Source organism: Pogona vitticeps, chromosome 4 (assembly GCF_051106095.1).
Source record: "Pogona vitticeps strain Pit_001003342236 chromosome 4, PviZW2.1, whole genome shotgun sequence".
NCBI classification, from domain to species: Eukaryota; Metazoa; Chordata; class Lepidosauria; order Squamata; family Agamidae; genus Pogona; species Pogona vitticeps.
The window spans coordinates 6,382,465-6,397,297 of NC_135786.1; the positions used below are offsets into that span (position 1 = coordinate 6,382,465).

The 14,833-nt window shown below is 44.9% G+C and overlaps 1 protein-coding gene, 1 long non-coding RNA gene and 1 pseudogene across 4 annotated transcripts in view; 2 read left to right on the top strand and 1 right to left on the bottom strand.

Moving 5' to 3' along the window:
- Window positions 1-9,250, top strand: part of LOC144588699 (uncharacterized) — a 186,905-nt gene extending 177,655 nt beyond the window's left edge. Inside the window, exon 2 of the long non-coding RNA XR_013544372.1 lies at window positions 9,152-9,250. This is a non-coding gene — a long non-coding RNA (uncharacterized LOC144588699). The remainder of the gene's footprint in view (window positions 1-9,151) is intronic.
- The window catches only part of SAMD10 (sterile alpha motif domain containing 10), a 67,837-nt gene that overhangs the window by 48,249 nt on the left and 4,755 nt on the right, over window positions 1-14,833 (bottom strand). The gene's annotated exons all lie outside the window — the stretch shown is intronic.
- LOC144589366 (U1 spliceosomal RNA) lies at window positions 7,301-7,450 on the top strand (annotated as a pseudogene).

Below are 14,833 nucleotides of genomic sequence, written 5' to 3' on the forward strand. Positions count from 1 at the left end.
TCCCCAGTTTTTGCAGTCTTTGCTCACAGAGCCTGGTTTCCAGTTCCCTGATCCTCCTTATTGCCCTCCTCTGAACTTGCTCCAGTTTGTTGGTATCCTTATGTTTGTGCCATGACTAGGAGGAATCTAAAATGTAACCAATTACAGCATTTAAATTGAAATTACCTCCAAAAACAGTGGATTAGGTGTGGGAGCTGAAAAGCCACAGAATCTGCAGTCCAACGGCTTTTTTTAGTTTATCACCTTGTTTGCTATGATGTTGTTTGGCTGGTTGGGCCACTGCAATACTGATGGATTGGCACTCTTAAGGGACAAGGGGATAAATGGAGAATGATGGTGGGCTGTGAGGCTGCCAAGGGCCTGCTTCGGACTTCATTGTCACATCCATCGGCTTTCATTTCTTTCCCAATTCGATCCTTTGCCATGAGTCATTCTGTTTTCTTCCGCCGTTTTGTACAACGCCAGCCTGTCCTCGCCTTCCTTTCCCGTGCCCTCAAACTTCTAGGAAACTACCTTTCCAGCCTTTAATTAAAAGAGTAGGATTAAAATCTTGGCATCTTTTGCCGGCACAGAGGAAGGCTTTCCTGCTGCCCTCTGCCTTCGGGGAGAGCCCCCACCTTTCCGTCTCATTGTTGGCCCCATCGGATAATCCCCTCCTCTCCCAGCCCCTTGCTGATTTCATTCATCCTCAAGGCAGGGGATGCAAAACGGGGGCCCGAACGCAAAGACCTAGAAAACAGCTTAATCCATAAACGCTGCCAGACTTCAAAATCTGCCATCCATTTCCGCTGCTCAGCCCCTCTTAATCCCATGTCAAGTGGGGATTTCCAGAGCCTCTCCTACGCCCAGATGATGATGCCTGGGTGACCCTTGAAGCCTCATTCACGACTTCCTTCCTTTCTGTGGTACTACAAAGTCTTGCTCTCCATGTGAATCTACAGAAGCGTGATGGGAGAAATTAGGGATGGAAATCCCAGCCAGCCTTATTTTTGCATCCAATTTTTTCTCTCTCTGCTTTTGAGGGAAAACTTTCGCTACCATTCTCACTGACAATTTTTTGCATTCGGGGAGTATCAGCATTACCATTAGGCCAACTGCACAGCTAAATCTCTGGAAGGTGTTGTCCTTTTGGCTTTTAAAAAATCCGAAGCACGAGGTGGACTGTTTATACCCCACCTGGTGTTCGCACCTACCTGGTGCGATCACCCTGTCCTTCTGCGCTTGCTGTGTGCATGCATTTCATCATTCGTTTTGTGCAAATTGCAGGAACTGGTTGGCAGGGTAAGTATCAGGACAAGCTGCCATGTGCTGGAGGTGAGAATTGTCCGGAGGCGTAGAATTCCCTGACAGGCAGTCTCAGCATGTTAAAACAAGCTGCCTCAACTGAGAAAGTGAGTTTTAATGAGAACTCTTCACCTTATCAAAGATCCATTTACATTAGCAGTAATGCTGTAATGGGCTACTTTCCTAAGCAAATGTTCCTACCCAGAGTAGTACATCGGCCTTTGCCTGATTCTTTGATCACATTCTCTAAGTTCTACGAGTGAGACCAAGGAAGCTCCATGTTTAAAATGCCCTCTAGAGAACTTCCATCTCAAAACTTAGAAATATTACTTTTGGGGGCAATGTTGTTGTTAGTTGTTAAGTCATGTCCGACTCTTCGTGACCCCATGGACCAGAACACGCCAGGCCCTCTTAACTTCCACTGCCTCCCGGAGTTGTGTCAAATTCATGTTGGTCATTTCGATGACACTGTCCATCCATCTTGTCCTCTGTTGTCCCCTTCTCCTCTTGCCTTCACACTTTCCCAACATCAGCATCTTTTCCAGGGAGTCTTCTCTTCTCATGAGATGGCCAAAGTATTGGAGCCTCAGCTCCAGGATCTGTCCTTCCAGTGAGCACCCAGGGTTGATCGCTATGGTTTTTCCAGTAGTGATGCATCGAAGTGCGAGCTGGACCATAAAGAAGGCTGTCCGCCAAAGAATTGATGCTTTTGGAGGCTATAAGTCCCCCGAAGTAACTCTTCTAAGTTCTGCCCCCTCTTCTTCTATAGTGCCTCCCCCATAGGGGTCCAAAGTAGAGCATCTGCTTTGCAAGCAGCCGAGCCCAAATTTTGTTTCCCGGTACCTCCAGGTATCTCTGGAAAAACTCTGGCCTAGAACCCCAAGCAGCTGTTGCCTGTCATGGTGTTCACAATATCAGCCTAGTTGACCAAGACGTTGACTCTGTAGAAGCCTGCTTCCGTTGTTCCCACTGCGTACTTACCTAGCAGAGGCAACAGAAGGCCACGATTCAAATTTCCTAGAATGCCACTGATGTAGCCTAACTCTGCAGCATGCTGTGAAATGTTACACCATGGCATATACTTAGTACAGGGGCAGCCATTTTAAATTCCCACAATGTTCCAGGAAGCAGAGATGGGAAAGAATGAGTGGAAATTGCACAGTCACCTATAACAAATTGGGGGGGGGGGGGGAGGGTTGGAGGTTTTGTCATGAAGGCATAACAAGGTTAAATTTCAAATTTACATATAAAAAGCGGGCAGCTTTACCTGTTTTGGTATAATGAGTAGCACATGCTAATTACTTCACAGAATTATTTTTAAAAGGTGTTTCCCCCCCCCCAAGGCCTTTTGAGAAAAAAATTCTGAAATGGAATGCCATTTTCTATTAAACAATTCACTGTATCGGAAGGATGACCCAATGAGCATATTATCTTGCTGGCAACAGGTGCAGGTGGAGAGAAAGAGAGACACAGAAGTGGCAAAACTTAATTACATGGGCCAGAATCCTAGCACCGATGTCTGTGGGTGTAAAGTCCAGTGGTGTAAACTGTAGCAGTGTTTATCTTTCATTAAGGAGCTGATGCTTGTATTCCTCGCCTCACTCCAAACCCCATGGCTGGCATGCCATGAGGAACACCAGGGCTGATGACTTGTTCTGTCCACCAAATAATTTGCAGCAATTTACATCATTGCACTTAAGCCAATGTATGTAAGCGATAGGATTCTGGCCAGAGATTGTTACAGACCATGCTCTAGGAGCACATTAAAAGGCAATAACACTACAAACACCTGGACTACAAATCCGACCATCCCCAGCCAACAGTTAGATTGTGCAATGTCTACAGATTGGGTTTCCGGGTTGGAAAGGCGACAGTGATTCTATCCATATTTTACAAAGCTAGCATTTGATGCAATTTTAACTGTAATAGTAGTATCCTAAGCAGTCTGGATATCTGACGCTCCTCTGGAGGCTTCCTGGGAGTATGAATTGACCTCAAAACAAGGCATAGACTTTCTGCACATCTTGTGCAAAGTAGGAGCAGAGCAGGCGAACCGTCTAGCTCATTTCATGATCCTGGACTTGAACTCTCTCCACTAAATATTTTTCATTAAAAGGGGGGGGGCTGTTGTTAGTGGAAGAACCTCGTGTGAATGATACCGAATAACTTCACAGGACAGATCTTCCCCCAGGACCATAGAAGGAGAGAAAAGGATTACTTCTGCTGGGAACTAGCTAACGATCACCCCCCACCAGCTGATTCTATTTATGTTTTTGAAAAATCTGCTCATTATATGAGCATTTAGTTTGGTCGTGAGAACATCTGAGAAGTTAATGGAAAACAATTTCATAGTCACCTTACTTTAAAAACAAACAAACATCAAGACACAGTGACCTAAACATCCACCAATATATACAGTATTTTGAAGGAGTAGCCATGTTAGTGTGTGCAAGCATATCAGATAAAAAACAAAACAAAACAAAAGACACCTGAGACAAAAACGTTGCAGTGCCTTGAAGACTACCTGCAATATTTCAGTGTGAGCTTTCTTGGATCAAGTCCACTTCCACAGACATAAGGGTGAGACTACAGGACTGTCATATTTATACATGGCCACATGACCAGGTGGGGATACAGATAATGGACCAAGGAGCAATGAAGTAGTAGAATCACCAGGCTGCGGAAAATGTCACGTTAGTCTACAAGATAACAATCGCATAGACCACACAATAGCAAACTATGTGAATCAAGGTAGGATTCCACACTTGGTAATGACTTAAGAACCCTTGATTGATATTCAGTCCTTTGAATTGGGTTTCCAACTTCAGTATATACAGTGGTGCCTCGCTTAACGATTTTAATTGGTGCAAAAAACCCCACACACATCGCTATGGGAAAACATCGCTAAGCGAAACGCGTTTTCCCATAGAGATGCATTGAAAACCAGATAATCCGTTCCAATGGGAATGGATTGCCGTCCTTAAGCGAAAATCGCCATAGGAAACATCACTAAGCGAAACGCGGTTCCCCAATTGAAATGCATTGAAACCTATTCAATGCATTTCAATGGGGGAAAAAATTACAACAAATTCAAAAAGAGTCAGAACAAAGTCAAATTAGTTTAACAAAGGGTTTATGATTTCAAGCATTCTAAACCTTTTAAAAACCTTTTTAAACATTTAAAAGACAGCCAACACGAGGCTGTCAAAACCATCGTTAAGCAAAACAGGGGGACCCAAACTGTCATCGCTAAGCAAAGCAAGGTCCCAAACATCGTTATGCGAAAATCGCCCATAAGAAACATCGTTAAACGGAACACAAGATCGCTCCGGAAAACTAATCGTTAAGCGATTACATCGTTAAACAAAGCAATCGCTAAGCGAGGCACCACTGTACTTTATTTTAGCTGTTTCTCCTTCACGTCTATTTCCCTGCCACTAAACAGCGATTTTCAACTAAGAGTAGCCGGATAGACTGAAATGTTCTGAAACAGAGATTGCAGAGAGTCTTCTGCACTCTACATACAAGAAACAGGACAATCTCAGTGTAAAAGAATTAGTGGCTATAAATTGGATATTAGGAATGGCAACGCAGAGAAACCTGTTCAGACAGATTTACGAGGGCCCTATGACCAGAATACCATCTAGAAATTCTATAAAAACTTTCTGCTCTAGTATTTTAAGGTGGGAACTGGGATGGGGGTAGGAAAAATGCACATAAAGAAAGTTGAGACTTCCATGGAGGATTGCAACTCCTTCTGATGGCACCTCTGCATTGCTGAATTAAAATTCAACAGGTACAGCTCTTCCCACCATAGAAAGGGCGAGATGGACAAAGCTATACCCGTTGAACATATTCCTGTCAGGTAGCTGCAAAAAGCACAAGGAAAAAAAATCAATTCAATTCCACTACGTACTTCTTTAAATCTGAGGGATTATTCTCAAATCATAGGAGCCCATACACAAGGCTCTGCATGATGACAAGCCTCTAATTGACCGTGTTGGCAACAGGTTCTATTCTTTGTTACAGATTCCTGGAGAAAACATTCTTCTTGCCATCTTGCATGCAGATTCCCAGCACTTTCTTGCATCTCATCAGGGGAGGCCTCTCTCTCAGTCCCACCACTCTCACAGGCTGGGCATTTGCTGGGGACTTGGGAGAGGGGCCTTCTCTGTGGCTGCTCCCAGCCTTTGGAACTCCCTCCCACTGGAGGCCAGGCTGGCCCCATCTTTGCTCTCCTTTCGCAAGCAGACAAAGACCCCCCTCTTCAGGCAAGCTTTCCCTTCATGACTAGCTCTCTAAGTGGAGCTTTTAAATGAACTGTTGTACCTTACTGCTTTGAATCTGTTTTTGCTGCTGCTTTTGTTTACCGTTTTAGTGGGGTGTTTAATTCTTTTAAAAACATTTGTGTACTTACTCTTTTTAGCTTTTAAATATTGTCTTCTAATGATGCAAGCCGCCTCGGGTCCTTTTTAAGGAGACAGGCCGGGTAAAACATTTGAAATATATAAATAAAATAAATAATTCCTTTTTTTCTCTCCATTGGTTAAGCAGGAATCATAAATGTAACTCAAGTGACCACAAATTAGTTAATGTCTGTGATGATTCTAGAGATCACTTCATGCCCGTAATCAGGGAAACAGCTAACTAGAGATGGGGGTATTCGTATTCATATGCAAATATCCCTGCATAGGTGGAAATAACGAGGGTCCACTCACGATTTTGCCGGTGCCAATGGCTCTGCGGAGGCTTCCTATTGCGCCATTCTCCGCAATGGATTAGCCACTCTGCAACCTGGCAGAGACACTTGTCATCCTGACTCCTGCCGGGACTGGGTAACGGATTGCGGACAATCGACTGGCAGCAGCGGCGAAATAACCCTTGTTATTTCCACGAATATCCACAAATACAAATATCCACGAATACGAATACTCCCATCTCTACAGCTAACTGCTGTGAGAAAGGACTATAAAATGGGTCTGTGTATTGCGTGAGATGCTTGTAGGACCTGGAGCTGGTACAAGCATCTGGAGACTTTTCATGGCATAGAAACTGACCGAGCCTGAAATTCGTCATGGAATAGAAAGCAATATAACAGGTTCACCAATCAAGTAGGATACCTGCTCCCTAACTTTCACCCCAGGACATTCCTGTTCAGCTTCTTTGACGTTAGAAGGGAAAGACATTTCATACTTTCTTTAGACAGCGCCCTTCCAGGATGGAACAGAGCGTGACCCGCTTGCTATTCTGCCACCCTGTAAATTGGAAAGGCCACCAAGGAACTTGTCCTGTGATAGAACTGTCCCCGGGCAAGAAAACAGCTTTGTGTGGTCAAATGTCCATATGAATTGGGTGCTTAATCTTAAAGGCACTAACATCAAATCAAAGAGTCCCATAAGATTCCCTTGGAAAGGAAAATCAATCACAACTGAACCAGCATTAGCCTTCTCCCTGCAAAACAGTTCTTCCCTAATAGCCGCACACGAGACGTTCCACCAAAGAAAACGGCAAGAGTGAATCCTCGTAGTAGCTCTCTGGCGTTTTCTTTTCAGCTGACAGCCTGAGCCTTATTCAAGTATTTGAGATCAGAGCTTGCAACTAGAGATGGGCACGAACCGACGCACGAACCACAAAACAAAACAAACCAACCACAAACGAAGTTGGTTCGTGGTTCGGTTCGTGCCCATCTCTAGTTTGGTTCTTGCCCATCTCTGCCAAACCAAATGAATTGCTGAACTTTTTTTTTCACCTTGGGGCTTTGTTTTGCTTTGGCAAAATGGGGTGCCTGCTCCTACCCCCTCTTCTTCTGAAGCTGCCATTTCCTCCTCTGCCACCACCCTGAGAGGGAGCAGGCCCAGTTCCTTCCATGGGGGCTGGGCCTTCTGCCTCCCCACCATGTCATGAACCTGAAAAATGAACCATGAATCGGTTCATGGGGGGGGGTTGTGATAGTTCATGGTTTGTGAGTAGCCACAAACCACAAACCATCACAAACCACTGGTTTTCCAGTTCGTGCTTATCTCTGGCAGGGGACATACCATGATTATCAAAGTGGTTTTCACAGGGTGAGGCTCATCTATTGCACTTTGGATGTGCTGACCCCTGTGATTTTCCCCAAATATGGGAAAATCAACTGCCTAAGTGGGGGACTATGTGGTTTCCTCTAGTTTTTCTAGAATTACTCTTTCCACAAGGGGCGTGGTGGCGCTGTGGGCTAAACCACAGAAGCCTGTGCTGCAGGGTCAGAAGACCAAGCAGTCGTAAGATCGAATCCACGCAACGGAGTGAGCTCCCGTCGCTTGTCCCAGCTCCCGCCAACCTAGCGGTTTGAAAGCATGCAAATGCAAGTAGATAAATAGGGACCACCTCGGTGGGAAGGAAACAGCGTTCCGTGTCTAAGTCGCACTGGCCATGTGACCACGGAAGATTGTCTTCGGACAAAACGCTGGCTCTATGGCTTGGAAACGGGGATGAGCACTGCCCCCTAGAGTCGAACACGACTGGACAAAAACTGTCAAGGGGAACCTTTACCTTTACCTGCTCATCTCTACTAGTAATTGTTGCTTTTTTGGGGGACTACAGCTCCCAGAATCCCCTAGCCAGGACTCAATGGGACCAAGGTGCCATTTTCTCCATCAATCTTTATGCTTTTCATTAAAAGAAGTATTGCATCTGAGTTCTCTTCCGGTTCGGGATTGACTAAATAAATAAGAAGAATAGGCTCCTTCCTGCATCTCTTGATGGGCTCCACACAACTTGAAACCTTGCTTTTCCAGCGTTTCAGACAATGTGGAGAGTTTCCATGGAGACAGAAGGCGGTCCGCCTTCACAAACTGCATCTTCCCATTCTTCTGTTTATTCTACCTGTATCAGAGCATAGGGAAGTTACTGTTTAGGACTACAGCTCCCATCCTGCACCAGCTGCTCTGTCCCACAATCATATTGGTTGGGGGATTACGGAAGCTGTAGTCTCCAGGCAGGAATGCATCCAAGCCTTGGCCTGACTTTCTGATTAGCGCACCAACTTCAGTCTTGTGTGTGTGTGTGTGCTCTGTGCTGTTAAGTTGGAACCAACTTATAGCGACCCTTATGGGTTTTTTTCAAGGTAAGGGAGATATTTAAGGAGTTGTTTAGCCAGTTCCACATCCCCAGTGAGTTTCCATGATGAGTGGGGATTTGAACTCAAGATTCCTGAGTCCTAATCCACCACTCTACCCACCACATCACACTGGGAATCCCCATTTCAATCGTGAGACGTGACAAATTCAAAGCAACGTCGCTGGAGACTGTTTCCACTAGAAAAAAGATTACGAGAGCCTAAAGGCCAATATTAATTGCACCACGTTTTGTGTTATTTAAAGAGTATCCCTGGGGACGCCTGAGCTGCCTGGGGGGGTGCAGGCAGCGGGGAACCCCTCCTTTCCCTGTCAGGGACCCAGCACGAATGGATCCTCTGTAGCTGATACTGGCATTTCTGGTTACCAGTGTCACATGCAGATGTTGGAAATGTTACTTTATGGAACTAAAACTGGCAATGCTGGAGGCAGGTTCCTCCCCCCCCCCAAAAAAAGTTGCATCCCTCAAACTTTTTCCCAGTTCTGCAATGCAAAACTGCATCTGCCATGCCAAGGGGAGTTTCTGTTTAGGCAGCAGGAGCTAAACTTAACACCCCAGGTAAGCCTGGGGCTGCTATTTATACAAGAAAAAGAACAGATGGGTTGCATTCCTGCCATTTGCACCCAATTGAGCCCTTGGGGCTACTTCTCACTTGACCAACCAAAGTTTCAGCTGGTTCCCACCATGGATGGAGCATTCCTCAAATGCAGGATAGATGGATAGATAGATAGATAGATAGATAGATAGATAGATAGATAGATAGATAGATAGATAGATAGATAGATAGATAGATAGAGAGAGAGAGAGAGAGAGAGAGAGAGAGAGAGAGAGAGAGAGAGATAGAGAGATAGAGAGAGAGAGAGAGAGAGAGACAGACAGACAGACAGACAGACAGATGACAGACAGAAAGAGACAGACAGAGACAGACAGACAGACAGTCAGAGACAGACAGACAGAGAGAGAGACAGACAGACAGACAGAGACAGACAGACAGAGAGAGAGACAGACAGACAGACAGATAGAGAGACAGAGAGATAGAAAGAAAGAAAGAAAGAAAGAAAGAATGAGCGAAGGAAGGAAAGAAGAAAGAGAGAAAGAGAGAAAGAGAGAAAGAGAGAAAGAAAGAAAGAAAGAAAGAAAGAAAGAAAGAAAGAAAGAAAGAAAGAAAGAAAGAAAGAAAGAAAGAAAGAAAGAAAGAAAGAAAGAAAGAATGAGCGAAGGAAGGAAAGAAGAAAGAGAGAAAGAGAGAAAGAAAGAAAGAAAGAAAGAAAGAAAGAGAGAAAGAGAGAAAGAAAGAAAGAAAGAAAGAAAGAAAGAAAGAAAGAAAGAAAGAAAGAAAGAAAGAAAGAAAGAATGAGCGAAGGAAGGAAAGAAGAAAGAGAGAAAGAGAGAAAGAAAGAAAGAAAGAAAGAAAGAAAGAAAGAAAGAAAGAAAGAAAGAAAGAAAGAAAGAAAGAAAAGTGTGAAGGACTCATCGAGAACCTTTCTATTGGACTTCCAATTTTATGTCAAGGCTACAGAGCTGGTATCGCTCAAATACACATTTAAGCACTTCAGTGAGAAGACCGCTGTCTTGCAGAGCTCATATGAAAATCCGTTTACACACATGGCTCCAGCTGCAGAAGGAATTCAGCTTGAGCCTGATGATTAGCACCTTTTCTGTAAGCATTGGCCTCCCTCCATCCCGTTTTTTTCTTCAATGGCAAATTTAGCACGCACAACGTTCCTGGCAGAGAAAGTCAGGGGATGGGAAGTTTCTCCTGCCTTTGTATTTTCTACCTCCCGGATCGCTCTCAGGCTTGCAGTCTCAGATCGGTGCGAATTATCCTTGGGTGTCATGTTTTCTCTCTAACCAACTGAGCTCAGAAGGTGACCTGAACCCACTCCTTTTCTTTCACCCTGATCAACTGCACCAGGCTGCTGTGACAAGAAAGTTGCGGGGGGGGGGGGAACTCCACATCTCCAGACCTTCCTCAACTCACTGGAAGAAGAACAAGATAGATACCTAATTAATGAATAAATAGAATGACAGGCATTGTTTGTCTGGAGAACTGGGGGTTACATTCAATCCACAGCTGCCTCAGCTGTAACACTGAAACAGCAACCATACTACTTCCTGACATACATCAAAGAGAGATGTGCCCGCCCAATTCCATTTTGGCAAGGACTTTTGACCCAAGGGTAACTTTCCTGGCAAAATCCACTTTGCCACGAACTGTTGAACTTTAAGCTCTTCATACTGATACCTACATATGTATGGTAAGTAAGTACTTACTTACGAGAAATATTTTTATCCGGCCTTTATCCCAAAAAGGACCCAAAGCAAACCTGATGAAGTGGTCTTTTAAATCCACGAAAGCTCGTGGATTGTATGATTTTTTTTTTCCTTCTGTGGTCTATCAAGGTATTGCCTGTTTTTGCAATTGTGTTTTAAAAATCATTTGGTTTCTGATTGCACTTTGGAACCGTGAGAAAACAATAAGAGAATTAGTGGCTCATCCATCGTCACGTAACTGTTTCCCCACCAGAAAGTGAATCAAAATCAAGCAAGTGATGTGTGCGTGTATGTGAAATTGCAGGGTAACTGGCAGCTCCTCAAGAGGAGGGATGTAAAAATCCCAGGCCTTGTGGCAGAGGCGCTAGAGGCCTGGCCTCAGGAAGACCCGGATCGTCTCTCACAGACATGTAGCATCAATTTTGGGACTTTTGTCTACGATTTCTCTGCACTGTCTATGAAGGAAGTATGGTTGGCCTGAGGAAGTGGGTTTTGCCCATGAAAGCTTGCTGCTTGTTTAATTTTGTAGTGGTCCAATAAAAGGTGCATTCCCCCTTTGCATCTGTGCAATTTTGAGGACCCCAAGGGCATATTGCTTGTTCTTTCTGGACTGTTATTTTCAGTGTCCATGGGCCAGACGTGGCACACAACCACAAAAGCAAATGTTGGCAAAGCAATTATTGGACTTGCATTCCTAGAATCTCTAAGCTGGCATGGGCGGGACTCTAGGAGTTGTTGTTCAAGATGTATTTATTTTTTTCTCAGCTCCACCTAAGAAGTATTTCGGTCGGGGCCAAACCAAAATGTTTCATTGCCCGTTTCTCTTCTCTGCTTTTCTGCTGGGTGTGCACAGCGCTTGGTGGCAGTGTAGCGGATACTCTTTTTGGCGCTTGCTTCTTCTAAAGAGGTGGAAAGGAGATTTTTTTAAAAAAAGATCCCACCATGGAAAAGAACTGCGTTCGTCTTGTAAATGGGAACTCATCAAGCAAGGACATGTTGCATCGCAAAGCCCAACCACCACCCCAAAGCAATTAATGAAATATGCATCACAACCCCGATCGATCTAGTTTCTCAACAGCTCTCAAACCATATGTACACATTGTAGAGACAGGTGGAGGAAATTGCAAGATGACTCGCTTAGGCGGCTTTGCAAATGTTAGATCCCTAATATGTTTAGGGATCTGATGTCTGGAGAGAAATCAACCTGCCGGTGTTCCTTCAAATCAAATAGAAATCAGACCAGAGAAGGAAGATTTAATTTTGCATTCCTACCTATGTCCAAGCAGGCTACATCTGAACATGCTGATCTCACCTTATCTGGGAACCTAAGCAAAGCTGGATAGGTCGGTGATTTATGTATCTGGCTGCAGAGCCAGAGGTTGGGAGTTTGATTCCCCACTGGGCCTCCCGGGAGAAGAGCCAGAATGTGTAGGCTTGGGCAAGCTACACAGGCCCAGGGCAACCCTAAAAGAAGGGCATGCTACTTCTAAGTATTCTCTACCTGAAAAAGGGTTGCCATAAATCAGGATTGGCTTGACCGCACATGATTAGGGCCACACACAAGATGTTAATGACCACCAATGACACTGGGTGGAGAAGGACTGCAGAAGTGAGATTATCCCTCACCCCCAATCCTTTGTCCTTCTAATGAGTCTATTCAGACCAGAGGGAAGTGAAACCAAGGTGGTGGATGTATCAGGGATCTCCTACCGACTCTACTCAGACTGAAGAAGCTGCTTGGATGAGTAGTGAAACGTTCCAACCGAAGAAGAAAGAAGTCCAGTTGCCATGGCTCAACTTCCGCACGATGATGATGATTAAGCAGCTTCTGGTCTCGATAATATTTGGGTGGGATCATCCTTAAGAATAGGTGCTACCTAGGGAGAGGTGTGCAGTCCATTTGCAGCACCTCCAGGTAAGGGCGGGGCTCAGATGGACCACAGATCCGACAAGGCAGCTTCCTACAGGACAGGCAAAACGTTCTGTCTTCGGGCCACACTTATCTACTGGTCTCAAGACCTGCTGGATTCCATCTCTGGCCGAAGACACCCTGGTGGTTCTTCTCCCTGAGCAAAAGTTTTAGGATTTCTGGACTGCTTTTGTTTTCTTCCTCCTGGTCTTGATCACAGCCTTTGAAGTTCCTGGCAAGGGTTCCTTCACCCTGCCAAGAGGTGCGATTAAAAGAAACACAACCCTGACCCTTTTCTTCCCCCTTTGCGCCTGACAAAACAACTTTACAACCACAAAGTTTTGCTTCCTGCCTTTTAGCACCATCCTCTTCTTAGGTAAATCTTATGACTCTCTCTCTCTCTCAACAGCGGGGTTAAGAAGACATTGAAATTAAAGGTCACAGGGCAACAGAAACAACAGACGTCCTGTTAATTTTCTTTCTGCAAGGTTTCAAAACAAGACAGGGCTCAGTCCTGGCAATTACTGTGCTGAAATACAAAATTGTAAGACGCAGGCGCCTGCAGAGTGCATTTTCCTTGCTACACTACGTAAATGCACTCAGATCCCACTTATTAAGGATCACCGAACACAGTTTCCGGATGAAACATTGGGGTTCCTGTTAGGTCTATATTTGCTTGAGAGCCGATTTTGGAAAAGTTACTGTTTCGGATTAGAACTTGCAGAATTTCTCCAGCCCGCATGGTGAGTGGGATTCTGGGAGCTGTAGTCTGAAACAGTAACTCTTCCAAGCATTCGGTCAGGGATCTATTGCCTTTGAATAGATATTTATTTCTGTGCTGCCTTCCTCCGGGTCAAAAGATCCCCAGAGAGGCTCACTTCCACCACACTATTATCTTTAGCCTCAATTAATTTCCCTAATCAGTGTTTGTTTCTTTTAAAGTTGGAAGCTGGCTCCTCATCTTAAGTTATCCTTCTGAGTTCCCAAGCCTCATTTAAGTCCTGAAGCCCCTGGGTGAATGGGGCAATGCTACTTCTCATCCCGATTCCTTATCTGTAAAATGGGGATAATATTGAGTTGAGTCAGAGGACTGGCACGAGGATAAGTGAGATCAGGAGGTGCTGTGTTTCACCCTCCCCAGCCTTTAAGGCTGGGATGGGCAAGTGGAACTAGGATGGCAAGGTATGATTTTTGGATCAGGCATGTCTCCACCAAAACCTGGAGAGTTGAGGGGGGGGGGGAAGGATGGGATGCATCAAGCAAAATTTAAAAAAATTTTAAAATCCAAGACAATAGCATTTGAAGCAATGCAGCTACAATTTCCTGCTGGCCATGGGGTTACAGAATTTCTGTCCTTCCTGCACCATCTATCCAGAGTCTCATGGCGTACTGGTTAAACTGCAGTACTGCAATCAAATCTCTGCTCATGGCCCAGGTTCAATCCCAGGTAGGTTCACTCAGCATTCCATCCTTCCGAGGTCAGTAAACTGAACACCCAGCTTGCTGCGCGCGGCGAGGGGGCGGGATGTATAACCTGCATAATTAAATTGTGAACCACCCAATGAGTGTTTTAAGCGGGTGAGGGGGAACGGCAGCAATGTGTACCCTCCATAATTAAAACACTCTCTGGGTGGTTCACAATTTAAGCGTATATAAGCAGCACGGTTGCAGTGTACATGTGAACTGTGGAACTCACAGCCACAAGATGAAGTAAGGGCCAGCAGCGTGGATGGTTTTAAAGGGGACGTGGAAGACGAGGCTACCGGGATGGCTGGACACTACTACCAATATAATAATAATAAGAAAATGAATGAAAGAAAGAAAGGAGGCTTTGTCTCTCAATACCCAATCAAATGCTCAGATTTATGTCTGACATATACATTTCATCCCTTTTCCAAGGAAAGATGCCACAACACCTTTGCAAAGGAGATTAAACGGACAGATCCAGTATAAGAGCCGGTGATGTGATGTAGCAGTTAAGAGTGCTAGAAGATGATGCAGGAGATCTGGGTTCAAATCCCTGTTTAATTGATGAAGCATGCTGGGGGGCCTTGGGCCAGCCACACACTTGAAGGCTGACTTACCCCACGAGGTTGTTGGGAGCATCCAGTGGGGAAAAGGAGATCAGGGTATGCTGTCTCGGGGTAGAAATGGATTAAATAGATAAAGCCATGGATGATGAGTGACCCCCAAACCCCATGGTGAGCTTTCTAGCTAAGCAAGGATCTGTTCAGAGATTTTTTTGGACGA